Raw genomic sequence first — 19359 nt, 5'->3', positions numbered from 1 at the left:
CCCTAGGAAATCTCCCGTGACTGTATCAGGAAAACAGAGAGTACATCAGGTATTTCAAACAGAGAGGGTTAATACAGGGAATTGTTTTCAGACATGTTAGAAAATTAAAAGACTGCTAAAAGGAGATCATGCAGACATCCCAAAGTAATAACTGCAGGAAACAGCTGCAATCTTCATGGCTTGGGGGAAAGCGATAATTAATAAAACCTGAGGGCTCCAAGGAGGAGTTCCCGCAGACTCGGTGCTCACCCTGGGAGGGGGGATGTGAACCCCTCTTTCCTCAGGAACATGGACAAGGGGCCTGGGAGGTTGGTGCTCAGGTGTCTGAGTTGAAACACTGAGGCAGCTGCTTCTCGGACCTCTATGGGTATCTTAGACTTCTACATTGAGTCTGATTCCAGGAGTTAAAAGGAAACTGGATTCTGAAGAGGGGCTACTGTTGGAGCCAACAGCTGTTCCCAGGACCGTGCTACAGAACAGGAAAACAGGAAAGAATAACCTCCTTCTTCTACCTACTCTCCTGCACTGACAGAACCCCGCAGAAAGGCATCGAAGAAATAATCGTTTGCAGAATTTACACTTCTGCCACATACAGGAGGGTAACTTTGGAGCTTGAGGAAACAGGCACGTATTCAGCGCATGCAATCTAAGTTTTGTTTTTGAAAGACCAGAAGCTCTGGTTGTTGTGTAGAAAATAAACCATAAGGGCAAGAGAGGAAGGAAGAAGAAAAGTCTTCATTAAGCTACTGCATTTGTGCCACATTATTAAGTAGAGGGAAGATAGTAGAGAACGCTGAAACTACAGAATCTCTTTATAAAATCATGTGAGAAATAATATTTTGGCAAGCAAAGTTCTCAAAAGAAAGGCTAAATGCGTAATAACAGATTGCACACACATTGCCTCTTGTAACTTATTAATGAAAGATTGCGCTGCTGAAGAATTATCAGTTATTTTTACAGTGAAGGGGATCTGAGTAATGTCCCCATGGTGAAGTTGGCACATTACTGTTTGCTAACTAGGTTGCATGATGGATACTGCTGCATTCTCAATTTCTCACTGAGCCAGAGGGAGGAAAATCACCACTTCAGAAGGATAAGTAATTCAGTCCTTAACTCTGCAGCCGCGAACCCATTTTGAGTCTAACCTGTTCTCATCTTTGGATTCAGACATGTTTACACATGCCAGCATTTGCGGGGATGGGGGTGGGGACACCGGGAGTATATGTCCATAAGGAACTAGAAATAATTCATTGCAAAGGAAGAAAAATTAAAACCTAGGAATTTGTCTCAGTAACAGCAACTGAAATATTTTGAGCCCTTATTAAGGGGCAGGTTCTGTGTTAACTGCTTTATGTGTGTTAGTGCCTTAACCCTCACTGCTGCAGGATTGCTGCTATGATGGGGCCAGCTTTGGAGATAACAAGACAGGTTCAGTGGGTTTAAATACCTTGTCTATCATTGCACATTTCATAAGCTTCGAGGCTAGAGGGTGAACCTCGATTAGCTCCAGACGTCACACATTTAACCACGAGAGCAGGACCCCTGGAGAGTGTTGAAAATATGCTCACACCTCCTACATCCAGCGCCTTGGGAGACACCCAGCACCTGACTCTGTGGCTCGTGCTGGCACCGTGGGGCCCATCTTCTTGCTGTCACCACCATGTGAAGAAGCTCAGGTCAGCCTGCTGGATCCTGGAAGGTTTGTGGCCCAGCTCCCCTTCCACTCTGGCCAACAGCCTGCTAATCACATACATGAGCACGTCCTCGGTCAGCCAGCCCTGGGAGAGCGCACCAGCTGACCTCAAGCCCACAGGCAGACCCTCCAGAGATCAGCCTAGGCTTTCCAGAAGAGAAGAGCCTCCTGGTCAGCCACAGAACACACAAACACCTTACGTCGGCCTGTAATCAAGACGAGGAACCAGAATCAAGGTGTCCAGGGGTGGGTTCTGAATAAGATGCCCGTTGGATTTTCCCTAGTTAACAAATGACATGAGGGGCCTCAAACAAAAGAAACAGAAATTACAGGACGAGTAAATTTGTGGAAAAAGTCAACATCACTGTGTAATAATTGAATGTGAATGAAAAGTACAGAGATGTTAATATCCCACCAATTTGAAAACGATTAAAAAGAATTATGCCTTGTGTGATTCTGAAGGAGTAGCGGGTCTTGTACCTACTGCTGAAATAAATATAAACTCACTCACTGGTGTTTTTGGAAACATACATCAAAGCCTAGGGAAAATGTAGATCTTTTGCATAGCTAGGAATTTATGCCAGAAAAGAAAATAACAGAGCACCCAAGGGTATAATCACAAGGGGTTTGTCCCTATGTTTTTCTAATAGGGAATTCTCAGAAAGTAAAACAAAGGCCAAACAATAAGGGGGCTGCTTAAACAAAATTTGCCATCTCTACACAACAGAATACGACTCAGTCACTTAAGAATTCTGTTGTAGGAAGTACTTAATCAAACCGGATGCGGTGGCTCACACCTGTAATCCCAGTACTTTGGGAGGTCAAGGAGGGTGGTTCACTTGAGACCAGGAGTTCGAGACCATCCTGGCCAACATGGCGAAAGGCTGTCTCTACTAAAAATACAAAAATTAGCCACGTAGGCTGGCGTGAGCCTGTGGTCCCAGGTATTCAGGAGGCTGAGCCATGAGAATAGCTTGAACCTGGGAGGCAGAGACTGAAGCGAGCCGAGATTGTACCACTGCACTCCAGCCTGGGTGACAGAGCAAGATCTTGTCTCAAAAATAAATAAAGTACTTAATAAAACGTAAAATTACTTGAAATATATTAAGTAAAACATAGGTTAATAAATAAACCTGTTTGTGCCCAAATATCAGCTGTCTGTGATGGCCCTGAGTTACTTTTCAGAGGGTAGCCTTTTGATTCCATTAAAACATTTCTCACCTGCACGTGGCTCTGTCAACCACATTCTTATTGCGAAGCACCATTTGGGGAGGATGCATTATTGTGAGGAATGTAATTGTAGATGCTTCTGAAGTCAGAGCCCAGAAACACAAAATAATAGGCAGAAACTGTAACATAGATTTGGCAAATATTCTTGATTGTATGACTCCAAGATACATGATATTTAATGCCATTGTAGAAAGCATTTTAAAAACCTCTTTTAAAGGCAGAATGAGACTGGCTGCATTGCAGAGGTCACCAGACCCTGAGTGTAACCAACAAGGGAGGAGAAAAAAAAAAAAAACAACAGATCCTAATATTATGCAAATGGGTCCTCTGGACTTCAGATGAGTTTCCAGCAACAGCATCTGATGCATTCTAAAGGTGTTATATTTTGAACAGTTAAGAGGCTGTGAAGATGACGTATTCTTGAAGACGGTGTTAAGAGACTGAAAAACTAGGTGTCAAGGTAAGGATTGCACAAATGTCAGAAATGTGTGTGGAAATTTTGAGTAAAACTGCTTCATGAAGCCTAAGAGTGAAAAATTTAATATTTATAAATTAAGTTCATTTCCTACAATGTGACTTAAATTATGTGTGTGATTAAATTAAACATTAAATAATACAGGTAGACACTGGACTATTTCCAGTATGTTCTTAAATGTTTAGACGTTCAAATTGTCAATTATGCTTTTAGATATATCTATTGGGAAGTGGGCAATTACCTTACATTCAAGGTGGCCTTGTTACTGACACACAAAGTGTATGGTATTATATTTACAATTTGTATGCATATTTTGTAAATATACACACACTCACAGAAAAAAAAAAAACACAGAAGCTAGAAAATGGATATTGGATTAAATGAAGTCAGGTGGTTATCTCCCTGGAAATGAAAGCATGAGAGCATTTGATTTGCCAGGCATTCTTTGTGGGTTTCTGTGCACTTTAGAGTTTAATGGAGGGTTGGAGTTCCTTTTGCAACTTTTGTAAACTTTCCTACAATATACATTATTTTGTGAGATAGAAGAGTCCTTAAATATAATGAATTTATGCAATTGCAGAGTAAAGCAAGCTTAATGTTATCCTCAGATTAAAGAAATAGAAGCCTGTCTCAGTGAAGATGCAATTGGCAGTGTTAGACTTTGGTACCTTCAGCCCAAACGTCGGAGGAAACCAGCTGTACCGTGTTTCTTTGGCTAGGGAAAATATCACAATTGTTTGTATTAGTCATGGTTCTCCAGAGAAACCAAACCATAGGATGCATGTATATATGTGTGTGTGTGTGTGTGTGTGTGTGTGTGTGTGTGTGTATTAGTCTGTTTTCATACTGCTATAAATAAGCACCTGAGACTGGGTAATTTATCAAGGAAAGAGGTTTAATTGACTCACAGTTCAGCATGTCTGGGGAGGCCTCAGGAAACTTACAATCATGGTGGAAGGCGAAGGGGAAGCAAGCTGCCTTCTTCACACGGCAGCAGTCGGCCCTCTTTCTATCAAGGGCTTCAGCTGATTGGATGAGACCCGTTCAGATTGTGGAGGGCAATTAGCTTTACTCAAAGTCTGCCAACTTAACTGTTCATCTCATATTTTTATATATATATGTGTGTGTGTGTGTGTGTGTATGTATGTATATATATACATATATATGTATATATGTGTGTGTGTGTGTGTGTATATATATATCTACATTTATATATAGATAGATAGATAGATATAATTCCTCTGCCTCGTTTCAAATAGGTAACATAAGATATCTAAACCCATGTATCAATCAAAAGGTAGTGGTTACTTTGTAACATGAACATTATTAAATAGAATTATTTCAAGTTGAAAAGTAATGTAAAAAGTTGCAGCTTCAAATATGTTCCTGTTTCTGTGAACTTTGCTCCAACTAATGTTGCAGTTACTTTGCATTGATCTTTGACCTAAGTTTTCCTGTAGACACTGAGGAAACAGAGCAGGCAAAGGAGGTATTTAAAGACTCTGTATAAATTCAGCTCAGGCTCACATCTCCTCCTGGGCTAAGCAGAAGGAGGTTAGTGACTTTCCATAATTTAAGCACCTTCTATTGGGCCTTGGACATGTTAGATCAAAGGATTTATCCCTATCTCCGCCATGTATTCGGCGGCACTTGTACTCCCCCTCCTTGCCATTGCTCAGGTTTGGGTGTTAGTGCTATATGCCTGACATGTGCTCATGGACCTGAAGACAGGTTTGATCTGGGCAGCTGAGGACCTCTGCATCTTACAGAATGACTGAAACGTCCTTGTCTTCTTAATCAATTTGTCCCTGAATATATACATACCTACATATATATATATATATATATATATAACATTCAAGCCAATATTCTTCTCAGACGAATCTCTCACTGCTTTTTGCTTTTGCTTTCTTCCAAGTCTCTGTGTGGTACTAGCTAAGATTTGACTCTGTTCCTCTGCTGTCAACCAGCTGCTGGGGAAGGCAAAACAGAGTGAGAACCTGATGGATTTGGCCCTAGTCAGTCAATTAACAAGTTTTTATATTGAACTCCTTGCACAGATGAGGAGAACAAAAGGGTAGAACAAAGAATCCTGATTAAATTTGTTCTGTGGCAGAATCTAGAGTCCTGCCAGTCTGCAAAATCCTTCTCCCAAGATTTATTTGCTAAATAGAATCTAGCAAGCCTGGTGAAGGGCTTCCTGCTGCCTGAGAAAAGAAACAAAGTGGCTCATTCACTTATTATTAGAATGATAGGGAGTCTTTCCTATTGGTAAACAGTGAATGGGAGTTGGCAGATGGGGGGATTAGCAGAATAGAGTTTGTTTGGATTGATTTATAGTGGCAAAGACATAAACAGATGTAAGCAGTTTAGCAGAGAACAGCAAATCCTGGGGCAGCCATAATAAAGCCTCAGTATACTTTGTTGTAATTATGGTTGCTTAAAATACATTTAGATATGGAAGTATGACTTGGATTGCTGGAATAATTTCCAGAATTCTAAAAAAAAAAAAAAAAAACAGCAGTACTCCAGGAATATGAAAGTTCCCCATGAAGCCCTTACTTAGAAGAATAAATCCATTTATGATATATTTGACAAAAATGAAGAATATCACTATTGCCAAAGAAAATATTAGACCCAAGATATATTAGCCAGAAGAAAATATCATTTTTACTGAGCTCAGTGTAATAAACTTTGAGCTCTACAAGGTGGGTGTCATATCGTATTCTGTGAAGTGCTTGACACAGGGTAGGTATTCAAGAACCCTTTCGTAACTGTGTGTGTCACCAAAGGCTGAGGTTTACCAGGATGTTAATGTATTTTGACGTGTGTTAGTGAAGATAACGGCTGTAACAGATCAACCTTGGAACCTCAGTGACTATAGATTGGAAGTTTATTTCTCACACCGGTAAAATTAAATTAGCGTCACCAGGATTGGGGAAGTGGGGAATGGCCTATTCCAGGCAGTAATTCAGGGGTCTAAGCTGTCGGAGGTGTGCAGTTTGCCACCGTGGCTGCAAAAACTCCTCTGGGAATAAATGCCTGTTATAGAGACAGGGGAAGAGAAGGGCTTTAGGAGTGTGAGCGAGGTTTTTGTTTATTTTTGTTTTATTTTGTTGTTAATGTGCCCCACTGGGAATGACATGGGTCACTTCCTCCCACATTCCACAGTCAAGAACTGCACCGCATGGAGACACCTCACGGAAAGGAAGGCTGGGAATGCAGTTGGACTGTGTCTGCCCAGGACAGGCCACAGTTGGCTGAGCAACCAGCCAGTCTCTGTCAAGGACGGAGTGTTCCAGCTTAGGAGTCTGAACATCGAGAACTCATCACCCAGGCTTCCCACGCAACACAGTCCTTCATTCCTGAGATCTGTCCCAGTTGTGCTATCCCACAAATAACTTGTAATCGAATGGAAATAAAGACATCAATACATGTAGTCCAAGAAGGTCACAGGTGAAAGGGAAGTAACATAAAGTTCATATAAAGGTGTTTACCTGCATTCAAATGCAAGGGAAAGTCTTAATTATGAAAATTATCCCAAGGCTGCACTTTGTACAGGAACGTGTGCTGTCTGTTGGGTTGGGTCTTCCTTCCTAACATAAAACAACAAACTCTTGAATGTCTGTGGTGGTAGATGCTTCTCCTGAAAGCGGAAGGAGGGGAGTGAGGAGGATGTGACCTGCAGTAACTGGGACAGAAGACAAGAATTCACAGTGAACAGCTGGAAACTGCTGGCAATGCCTGTTCACTGCTATTTCACTAGCATGCTCTCCTGCCAACTGCTAGTTATATTTTCAACCAATACAATACTGTCTTTCATCTCAGTATCAATGTGGTTGAAAAATCCACATGTACCTGGAAACATTGTTTTCATTCCCTTGAAATTCTGAGTAGTTTTCTGCAAGACGGCAATTGTATTTTCCCATCCAGTTCATGAATCCTACATATTCTCTGTGAATATGTTGAAAGAGAGTGTTTAAAAAATATTTTAAATGTTGAGTATTGGGGCAGAATAATCTCTACGTACATTATTATAATCCACTGAACAATATCTTAACTATACAGAAAAGACTATGAAAATGTGTCATTTCAATATCTTTAAATATTTCAGAAGTTTTTGGTTGAACGTCACAAGGAACTTAACTCATGCAAGCTTGAGGGAAAGAAGAGTTTATTTTAGGGCAACAAAGTTATGTTAAAGTCCTGAAGGGAGGCGAGGAAGATGGAGCCTTCAGGGTGCCTGGGAGGTCCAGCCTGCCCGCCTTTCACCCCTGTACACCGGTGTTGTTTATCTCTTTCACTGACTGGCTCTTTTCTGATTTCCATTACACATGGTGGAAAACGATTGGTGTTGGAAACACCTCATGCATTCTGTGACCCAACCAGGGTAAACACTGTCTCCCTAGCTACCCCCACCTGGACTAGTGTACCTGCAGCCAAGGGTGGGTCATACTATGGGAACAGTGGACCGAAGGCATCCACTGCCAGACTGTGAGTGGCAGAAAAGCTGTTCCTCAGTTCAAATCTAAAGCTCAAACAAGTAAAATCAAAGAAAAAGGAAAAGGATGGACAGTTTTGATCTGGTAATAGTTAAATGGGATAAATTTTCCTTTCATCAACATACCATGGGACTCTCATTTCTAGGACCTGGGCTAGCTTTAGGTTTTATCTCCTAGGAAATCAGAGTTTATTTTATGTTCCTGGGAGCGGAGGGCAGAGGGAGTTGGTCAGGGCACTAGAGTCCTAGCTGGGATCCGATATCCAATGCATGGATAATTACCACTGTGATACTCCTGTTTGTCACTATCAGTTATTTGGAATGATTCTGCACAAGCCTGGTTGCTCGTGGTTACAGATCTGCCCATGCTCCAGGTTCTGACTTTGTTAATTAAGGCAGAGGATTAATTTGTGGTAATCAATTTCCATCTGCTGTTTATGACTAATTCCGAGAAAAACTATAACAAGTCATGTTTACAGAGGGCTGTTTGCTCAACCCCTTCCCATATTTTTCCATCCTATTGTTTACACAATATTTTCCATAATATTTACCTTTGGTAATTTAATCTAATCTAATGAGCTTGCCACTATGCATAAAACAACATGGTAATGTACCACTCAATATTTCAGCACGAAGAGTACAGTTTCTGCCACCAAAAAGTTTAGAGCTTTTTTACAGGGTAGATTGTGAAATGAAAATTGTGTATTTCTAGATTTAAAGATAAAAGAGAGCAAAGTAATTCTTATTTAAAAAAAAAAAAGGCCTATCAGGAAGGAGATAGCCTGTTGAAATAGAGAGGTTTTTGTGGAACATGCTACAAGGAAATATATGTTGAGCTTGACCGTATAAATATATTTTCGGTGTTAACTGCTCATGGACTAAGTCGTCTTAGTAAAAGAATTGGTTAGGCTGGGCGCGGTGGCTCATGCCTGTAGTCCCAGCACTTTGGGAGGCCGAGGCGGGCAGATCACGAGGTCAGGAGATCGAGACCACCCTGGCTAACATGGTGAAACCCTGTCTCTACTAAAAATACAAAAACTTAGCCGGGCGTGGTGGCAGGCGCCTGTAGTCCCAGCTACTTGGGAGGCTGAGGCAGGAGAATGGCATGAACCCGGGAGGCAGAGCTTGCAGTGAGCCGAGCCAAGTTCGAACCACTGCACTCCAGCCTGGGTGGACAGAGTGAGATTCCGTCTCAAAAAAAAAAAAAAAAAAAAAAAAAAGAGAGAGAGACTTGGTTAATGAAAGAGAATTGAAAAAGATTAAACTAATAGACAGGTGAGGCATAATTGTAGAATGCTCTGAGAATCAGTATGATGGTCTTTGTTCTTCAGGCTATGAAAAGTCCTTGAAATTTTATGAGCATCGAAGTGCTGTGTTGGTGTTTGCTGCTCATAAAACTTCTTCGAAATATCAGTGACTTACAACAACATTTGTGTATTATCTTACCTGGGTCTTCAACTCAGACATTACTACTCGGGGCAGGAGGCTTGTTCCAGAAGGTCATGTAGATTTACGAATGTGCATAGGGTTCCTCAGTCTCCTTGGACCTTAACAAAGTGGTCAAAGGGAAACAAGAGAGATGAGCAAAACATATAATAACTCTTCAGACCTTGCCTGGAAACTGGCATGCATAACTTCTGCCCACTTCCATTGTTCAAAGCAAGTTATGTGGCAAAGCCCAACATAAATAGGGTGGAAAATTATGCTCTACTTGAGTGAAAGATAACACAACGTCATCACAGAAAAGGACGTGGATGCAGGGAGAGTGTGAAGAACTGGGAACAATGACCCAATCTGTCACAAGTGTTATAAACAGAATGTTGCTTTGGAAACGTTTTTTGGCAACATGTCTAATCCACAAGATAAGGTAGAATAACACTGGGGGTTTGGAAGCCAGTGGCCATATTGTACGTCAGAGTTATATTTCTGGGAAAAATTTTATCCATTTGTTGCAAAGTTAGAATCTTCAGGTTTTCTAAAAATCCATTAGTTAATGTCAGTCATATGCTTGTCAAGAACCTTGAAGTGTCTGAGTTTATACCCTGTTAAAAGTTTTCATGCCAGGTTCATCCACCTTGTTTCAACTGGCAGGATTTCCTTCTTTTTCAAGGCTGCATAATATTCCACAGTATATTTTATATACATATATATAGTATACAAATTATATATACTGAATATATATATATAATCTGCATGTACCTGGAACCATTTAATATATAAAGTATATATAATATGTATATATAATACATACAATATATAATATATATACAGTGGAATAATATGCGGCCTTGAAAAAGATATATATTTAATGATATATATCTTCTATATATACATATATATATAGATTGAGAGAGAGAGAGAGCCCTTTTTTCTCCTCAACAAGGATCATTGGGAAATGCATTGTTAGGTAATTTCATGGTTGTGCAAACATAGAGCATGCTTAGGTAAACCTAGTTGGTGTAGCCTACTACTCATCTAGGCTACATGGTATAGCCTATTGCTCAGATCACTGTCATATATATGGAGCATGATTGACCAAAACACTCTTAAGCAGCACATGACTGTATATACTATGTTTTTAAATCCATTCATTCATCAGTAAACACTTAGTTATTTCCACATCTTCACTATTGTGAATAATATTGCAATAAACATGAGAGTGTACACATTTCTTTGAGGCAGTGATTTCATTTCTTTTTAATGTATACTCAGCAGTGGGATTCCTGGATAATATGGCAGATCTATTTTTAATTTTGGGGGGAACCTCCATACTGTTTTCCATAATGACTGTACTAATTTACACTCCCACCATGGAAGAGCCTGGAGGACATTACACCGAGTGAAATAAGCCAGGGAAAGACAAATACTGCATGATCCCACTTACATTTGGAATCTATAAAAGCTGAACTCAGAAACTGAATAGAAGAGTAGTTGACAGAGCCTGGATGTTAGCGGCAATGGAGAGAATTGATCAAAATACACAAACTTTCAGTTATAAGATGAATGAGTTATGGGGAATCCAATGTACAGCATGGTAGTTAAAGTTAATACCATTGTATTGTATACTTGAAGTTTACTAAGAGTGTAGCACTTAAATGTGCTTACAACAACAACAAAGGTTACTGTGTCAGGTGATGAATATGTTAATTAGCTAATGTGGTAGTCATTTTACAATGTGTACATGTATCAAAACATCATACTGTACATCTTGAATATATGCAAGTTTTACTTATCAATTAGACCTCAACAAAGCTGGGAAATAAAGTTACCAGGTTATAGTTACATGGATGATGTCAGAAGACACGGAGTACTAGAACACAGGCAAAGAACTTTATGAGCTATGGCACAGCATAAATAAAGTCAGTTTCAGTGTAATGTGTATCTAAGTGTACTGTGTGTATTAAAGCTATGATAAAATATGCATATATATTTAAAATTGTGACAGCTTCCTGGTAGGTTTTTGTCATAAAATACCCCTCTTAATCTTTAGAAATGATATTTTTAGAAATCTTTTGTAATAAAATAACCCCTCTTAATCTTTAGAAATGCTTCTTGCATTGCTTTTGCTATTAATAGAGTATCCTCACTTTGTTTTGTTTAGAGGTTGCATGGTCTTTTTTTTATACTTTTATTTTCAACCTGCTGGGTCCTTATAATTAAGGCATATCACCTTAATAATATGTAACTGACTTTTGCATTTTTTTCAATCTCGCAATCTTTGTCTTTTAATTGGATAGTTTAATCCATTTACATTAAGTGCAATTATTTTTATATTTGGTTTTTACTTGCAGTATTATTTTATTTGATCTGTTTGTCTCGACTGTTTTAATTTTTCATCCCTTCTGCTTTTGTATTAATAGTTAAATTGTTTTCTTTTTTTCCACATTCATTTTATGAGCTTGTTAGTAATATATATGCACACAATATTATGGGCATGTGTTTAAATTCTAAAATTAAATTACTGATGTCACTTTGTGTCTTCAATATCCATTTACAGTTTCTTCCGTATTTACTCGGGCTGTTCTTCATTCCCTCCTACATAGCTGGGGCTCTGCCTGAGAGCCTGAGGTTTTTCCAAAGCTCTTCCTCCTTCCTGGTTCCTGATCTCAAGCATGAAGGCCCCTCAGCTTCTTGAGAACAGCAACAACTCTGCTCTGTTAGTCAACAACATTAATTCTTAGTCACCAGCTCAGTGGAGCTTAAATATTAAGCACTTGCCTAAAAGGCAAGACTGCTGAGCATGTGGCTCATAGCTACTGGTTGGCCCTCAAAGTCCTGGCTGCCTTGGCAGTTCCAAGCTCCAGCTTTATATCTGCAGTCCCAGATGTTCCCTAAAGCTCGGATGACGTATTTATTTTTAGAAATGTATTGACTCAGAGCTGGGAATTTACAAGAGGCCGTATGTGAAAAGCGGGTTTATAATACAGACTCACCTTGTGTAGTTCTCTTTTCTTTACAATTTTGGACCTCAAGATCTGGTTGCTCTAAAAGCTCTCATCGCCTTTAAACAGATGTTTCATTCTTGTAAACTATGTGGCTATTCTAGTTCTAATCAGACATGTTGTTTGCCACAAGCCAGAACTCTTTGTGCGTGTGTGTGTGTGTGCACGCAAGCTCATGTGTGCATTTTGATTACTGTAGAAGGAGAAATTTGACAAGAGACATATCAAACCCCAATAGACTGATGCTATGGTGATCGAAAAGACCACAGAAGCATTAGACTTTCTTTTCCGAGTTATCATGAAGAAAGACAAAAATCTTGAAGGTTTTCTGAAACTTCTTTCTTTGTGGCTATAATTAAAATCGATCAAAGTATTCTAGAGATCCTTTGTAAACCGCCAATAGGCTGTGTCTACTTATTTAATATTGCACATATTAATTACATGTAAAGAAGTAGAAAAATATACATGATGTATATTTACCCAGGCATATTATGGAAGGAAAACCTTCCATGAGGGAAAGCTTCCTCTGCTGGAGTCTTGACCCCCTGACTGTGCTGGACACCCTCAGCCCCAACCACCGTTATCAGCCTTTATTCACCTTCTCTGCTTCCTCTGGATCCAGGTGTAGCCATGTCTTTCACTGGGCTCCAGCCTCTGAACCCTCTCAGTTTCCCATGGTCTTTGTAGGCTTTGCCTCCTGGTCTCAACTGCAGCCATCCCTGGGCCCCACCTTCTCCATATGCTAGGCATGTAGAAAGCATCTGTGCTCACGGACCGAGACACATCGCAGGCTTGCAGCATCCTGTAACTCACCTTTAGCTGTTGGTTATTTGTGGATGGACATTGAGGTTTATTCTACATCTTGGCTATTGTGAAAAATGTTACAATAAACCTGCAGGTGCAAATTTCTGATATACTGATTTTCTTTCCTTTGGGTAAATATTCATTAGTGGGATTGCTGGATCATATGGTAGTTCTGTTTTTAGTTGTCTGAGGCACTTCCATACGGTTTTCCATAATAGCTATACTAATTTTTATTCCCATCAACAGTGTGTGAGGGTTCCCTTTTTCTACACCATCCCTAACACTTGTAATCATTTGTTATTCAAGGATAGCCATTCTAACAGGTGTAAGCTGTTATCTCACACGGTTTTAATTTGATTTTCCCTGATGATTAGTGACCACCTTTTTATATACCCATAGCCCATTTGTACATCGTTTTTATTTTTTGGAGAAATGTCTATTTAGATTCTTAGCCCATGTTTTAAGCGAGTTATTTATTTATTTATTAATACTGAGTTAAGTTTCTTATATATTTTGGATATAAACCCGTTATCAAATACATGGTTTGCAAATATTTTTTCCCATTCTGTAGGTTACCTTTTCATTTTGTTGTTATTGTTTTCATTGCTGTGCAGAATCTGTTTGGTTTTACATAACCTTAGCTGTTCTTTTTCTTTTTGGCCTGTGCTTTTGGTATTACATCCAAAAAATCATTGCCAAGACAAATGGAAAGGATTTTTTTCCCCTCCGATTTTTTTCAGAAGTTTTATGGTTTCAGATCTTACATTTAAGTGTTTAACCCATGGTAAATCAGTTTACCATGACAAGAGGGCCAGGAATGCACAATAAGGAAAGGAAAGTCTCTTCAACACAGGGTGTTGGGAAAACCGGATATTCACATGCAGAACAATGAAACTGGATCATTGTCTCATGCATTTTGAGACTGATGCATTTCTAAATACTTAGATGAATGGATATCCAACTTTTTAAAATGTTATTTTATATCCGTTGGCATCAGTTAACGAAAAAGAACTCCTGCATAAAAACAGTTAGGGAAAGCCAATTACTTTCTTTCTGGTCACCTATATAAATTAAAATAAACACGAAAACATGTCCCTGAGTTTCTAGAGTTTAAACCAAATTGGATGTATGAAAAATGAATTGCTAAAAGTGTTTCATCACAATTTCCAGCAAACGAAAAAATTTAGTAAAATAAAAATAATAAAGATAATATGTTGTGGAAGCTATGTGATTACTGTCTCATAGAAAATTGCATGAAGTATTTATTATGTCAGTAGCAAGTTTTAACATCCCACTTCAAGAAATTTTGTCCTTTGCTACTTTACTATGATATAATCAGTCATATTATCTTTGTAAATTTCTTTTGTAATCACAAAAATAACAAAACACATTTTGTCTGAAAATTATTGTATTTTTACTGGTATTGTTTGCTTGTTTGATTTTGGTATATATTTTCCTTGAGGCACAGACTTTACTGTTTTACCAAAAGGCTTTTTTTTTTTTTTCTCTAAACCACTCTTAGTAGTGTAAGTTGTATATTAGCTCATATCTTGTATATATTACATCAAATTACATTGTGACTCTACTTTACTCTTGGAGTACATTTTCAGATCTGCAACAAATCTGAATAACTACTTCCAAGTAAAACTCAGGTAACTACTTCCTGCAAGTTTTTTCTCCCATTACCGATTTTTAGAGCAAAAAGTCAAGTCTACTTAGAGGGTTCAAACCCAAGGTCTGCACTTCTCTGCTGTGTGTCCTGAAGGAAGTTACTCAGCCTCTATGCCCATCAGTTAGAGTGTAGATAATAATAACATATAAGTCATAAGATTTTTATTGGGATAAAATAAATTAAGGCATGTAAGGCCCTAAGAATGGTGCTTGGGTGGAATGTGAGTTGAATTAATATTATATTTGCTGTTGTTTTTGCTCTCTTGCCTATAGGTTAATATCCAGAGTCACACATGGGGGAGAAACATCACAATGAGACCATGCAACCACATAATCTGTTCAAGTCGTAGAAGGTGTTAGCAGGACTGCAGGACAGACCTAGATCAATGGCTGTGGGGTAAGGAGAGAGGTTTTGTGATTGTTTTTAAAAATCCCAGTGGGTATAGCAGGTGCATCCCTGTCTTCCTCAATCGTGGAAGCTAGGGATTTTAATCTGCTTTGGGATAGATTGCCCTTTGCTATAGTCACATCTCCTCTGCAGTGCTTTGAACACCTCCTATGTGAGGCAATGCATGACCAGCAAGGTTGGGAATGCATAAGCCTCAGAGTAAATGCTTCCTATCAAATGTGTTAAGGTGATCTTGTAAACTGAGCAATTCCTGTAGAAAAATGTATGTCACTCAAGACTTATGTGGTTTCTTCAAGGAGATAATATCGTTTAAGTTTGAACTCAGGCTGTTATGTGCCTGTCTATTCTAGTTAGTTTTGGGAAAACTGTATTTATTTTTGTTTGAATATTTGATCCCACTGGAGATTAGAAACAGAGATGACAAACACTGTAAGAGATATACAGGTATATAGATCGATCGATCTCATCTCCTCTCCTCAGGTCACAGAAAAAACTGTATTTATTTTTGTTGGAGTATTTGATCCCACTGGATATTAGAAACAGAGTTGACAAACACTGAAGATAGACAGATAGGTAGATATCTGGTGTCTTTCCCCCAGGTCATGGAAAAAAACAAAAGATATTAAAGTAATTTAATGCAGGCCACCCTAGACTACTCTTCCAGTAGAATCACATGGAACTAAATCACTCAACCCCAGGAAGTGATCCATTGTTTAGGACTGAGGTCTGATGTCTTTGGGAGGTCAAAGGGTATATTGGTGTCACCATGTGTGGGGTGGCTTGGGGGTGGCCCTGAAGGAAATTGCTTTTATTGTCACTTTCTGAGGGAGGTCAATCCTGAGGCAAGAAAAAAAAGAATTGAGAGCAGGAATTACATAGAGATATGGAAAAACCTTTCCCCTTATTTAGAAGCTTCATGGTATTTTATTCTAGAATCTGCTGTTTGGAGAATCTCAACCTATGGCTAATAATGGGCATCTGCTTGGCCTTATCCATGGTACCAGGCTTGGAGCCAGGCTAACCTGTGGCTGAAGAAAGACTCAGAGGATGCCTTCAGCATTAGCCCTGAGTTCAGCCTTTTACAGTTTCCAGTCTAAGCATCAAGTCTCTAATATGTTTTGAGTTGATTTTTTATGTGGTGTGACGTAAGGGTCCAATTTCATTCTTCTGCATGTGGCTATCCAGTTTTCCCAGCACCACTTACTGGAGAGACTATTCTTTCCACATTGTGTTTATTAATGCACTTGTTTAAAATTAGCTGATCATAGATGCATGGGTTTATTTCTGGGCTCTCTATTTTGTTTCATTGGACTATGTATCTGTTTTATGCACATACCGTGCTGTTTTGATTACTACAGCTTTGTGATGTAATTTGAAATCAGGGAATGTAATTCTTTCAGATTTGTTCTTCTTGTGCAAGATTGCTTTAGGTATTTGGGATATTCTGTGAGTCCGTATGAATTTTAAGATTTTTTTTTCTATTTCTGTAAGAAATGCCATTGGAGTTGTGAAATGGATTGCACTGAATCTGTAGATCACATTGGATAGTATGAATATTTTGACAATATTTATTCTTCTGGTTTTTGAACATTGTTCTGGTTTTCATATTTTTTTCTATTTTAATTCTTTACATCAGTGTTTCATAGATTTCAATGTACAGATCTTTCACATCTTTGGATAAATTTATTCCTAAGTAAATTTTTACTACCACAAATGAATTTTTTCTTAATTTCTACATTAAGAAAAAGAAAGATCTCAAATAATCCAATTTGACAACTCTTGGAACTAGAAAATGAAGAACAAAATAAACCCAAAGATTGGAACAAAAACAGATTGAGAAGAAAGGCAATAGAAAAGATCAATGAAGCTAAGAGTGTTTTTTTTAAAGATAAACAAAACTGACAAATCTTTAGCTAGACTAGCTAAGACGAAAAGAGAAAAGACTCAAATAAAATTACAAATGAATGTGGAGTCATTCCAACTGACACCACAGAAATACAAGGGTTCATTCAAGACTGCTATGACCAATTATACACCAACGACTGGAAAACCTAGAAGAAATTGATAAATTCCTAGAAACGTACAACCTTCGAGACCGAATTATCAAGAAATAAAAAAACCTGAACAACCAATAATGAGAATATTGAATTAGTAATAATTTTTAAACCCTTTCAACAAAGAAAAGTTTATGATGAGATTGTTTAATGGGGAATTCTATGAACTAATTAATGCCAGTTGTCCTCAAACTCTTCCAAAAACTGAAGAAAAGGAAGTACATTCAAACTCATTTTCGAGGCCACATTACCCTGATGTAAAAGCCAGACAAGGACACTGGCACTATCAGAAAAGAAAACTACAGACCAATATTCTTGATGAACGTAAATGGAAAACTCTTCCACAAAATACCAGCAAATGATTTTCAACAGCGTATTAAAAGTATCTTTCACCATGATCAAGTATTAGGTTGATGAAATTATTTTTGCACCAACCTAACAGAATTTATTCCTAGGATGCAAAAATTATTACTTTATTACTGATATAATTTCACATGCTGTTTTTATGTTTGTACAAAGAGGAATCTTGATGGCAAAAAAAAAAAATATGTGTATTACAACTGTAACAACTCTGTTACCAAAATTCTGTGGTTGAGATTCAATCAAAATAAAGAAATATATATATGTGTGTGTATATATGCATTCTGAGAGAAAGAGAGAGAGATCTTAGAATTTTAAGCTGTTACTGTGGGTAATTATTGTTTCAGACTTCTTACTACACTGCAAATAACATTACTGAAATAAAAACAATAAGAGTAATTTGAATATTTTATATTTTCTTTTTAAAACTTTTCCTTTGTTCTCTCCTTGCATAAGTTCAAAACCTGTTAGTACTTTTTCATCAATCATTATTATTTTGTATGAAATCAGTCTGAAAATATATCATCTATTCATTTATTCAAACAATATTCTTCAGTTACATTTTGATTCATGAGAAGTAAAATAAAATCATGTATTAAGTGCCATGTTTTATGATGGAGTCTCCTGAGTCAACAAAGCCTCCCTACTTTATGTAAGGAGGACGAAAATGCATGCACATAACCGTCTGAGGGATAGGATGGGACCGGGCCCCCTGGGAGCCAAGGTGGGCCTTCCTGAGAGCAGTAATTACTCTCAGCTATGGGGAGCCTGATACTGGCCACCAAGGGGAAGATGCTTAACAACTGGAAATATGCAGACCTGGCAGTAAAACTAAATCGTAACAGGGGAATGATCAGAAATAATGAAGAGATCATATGAAGAGTACACTTAGGAATAAGAACAGAAGTTGTTGTTTTTCTATAACTGAATAATAATTGAATTAGGCATGTGTGAGTGTGAAGCATATTCAGTTCATTGGCTTATTAGGGCACCTTTTCTGAGGCTGTTTTCTAAAAAGATGGAAATATCAAATATTCTCATGGTTTTTATTTTCGCATTTGCTTCCAACAGGTTCAATGACAGCAAGTTAGACAGTGTCACTCTTAAAAACTGAAAACGTTGGCAATATTCCTGCAGCTGTTTAAAGAAAAATTTAGTGCCGGACAGTTCTCAAATAATTCACTATTTCATTTTTTAGGCAAGTTCTTTTCAGTGTCTGCTAACAGATTTAACTGCCTGCCACCTGAGCACTCAAGCCACCACAGTACTCAAGCAAGACAGGTGTGAAAGAGTTTATCTATGACAAACTGCCAGTCTCTATTTTTTCCTTTAATTTCTAGGGATATTTCAACAGCTTCAGGTAAACGTGAGATTTAATGGTTACATATTTAAGTTCAAACTCATGCCTAGGAGCTAAATGCAGGTGTTAGAATCACAAGAAGTATGTAGAAGTGTCATCTATGAGGATCTTTTTTCTACTCAGTGCACTAAATCATCAAGTTATTTACTGTTCTGCTACTGGCGTTTCTAAAACCATCCCCAACAGATCTCTGACTCACAATTCCTTTGCAGTGAAGTTTTCATTTTAGAGTTCTTTTATTAAAAAAGAAAAGATGTGGTGGGGAGCCAAGATGGCCGAATAGGAACAGCTCCGGTCTCCAGCTCCCAGCCCGAGCGACACAGAAGACTGGTGATTTCTGCATTTCTGCTTGAGGTACCG

The 19359-nt window shown here is 38.3% G+C and overlaps 1 long non-coding RNA gene across 3 annotated transcripts in view; it reads left to right on the top strand.

Annotated features, from left to right (window-relative positions):
* The window catches only part of LOC131384075 (uncharacterized), a 182222-nt gene that overhangs the window by 47163 nt on the left and 115700 nt on the right, over positions 1–19359 (top strand). For 2 of the 3 annotated variants that reach the window (XR_009214572.1, XR_009214571.1), the window contains exon 3: positions 15090–15213. This is a non-coding gene — a long non-coding RNA (uncharacterized LOC131384075). Of the gene's footprint in view, positions 1–3316; positions 3384–15089; positions 15214–19359 lie in introns of all 3 variants that reach the window. The other variant, XR_009214573.1, reaches the window with a different exon arrangement.

The sequence above is a fragment of the Hylobates moloch genome, unplaced genomic scaffold (genome assembly GCF_009828535.3).
Source record: "Hylobates moloch isolate HMO894 unplaced genomic scaffold, HMol_V3 SCAFFOLD_8, whole genome shotgun sequence".
Lineage (NCBI taxonomy): Eukaryota > Metazoa > Chordata > Mammalia > Primates > Hylobatidae > Hylobates > Hylobates moloch.
Note: the sequence above shows the minus strand (reverse complement) of the source record. Positions and strands in the feature narration are given on the sequence as shown.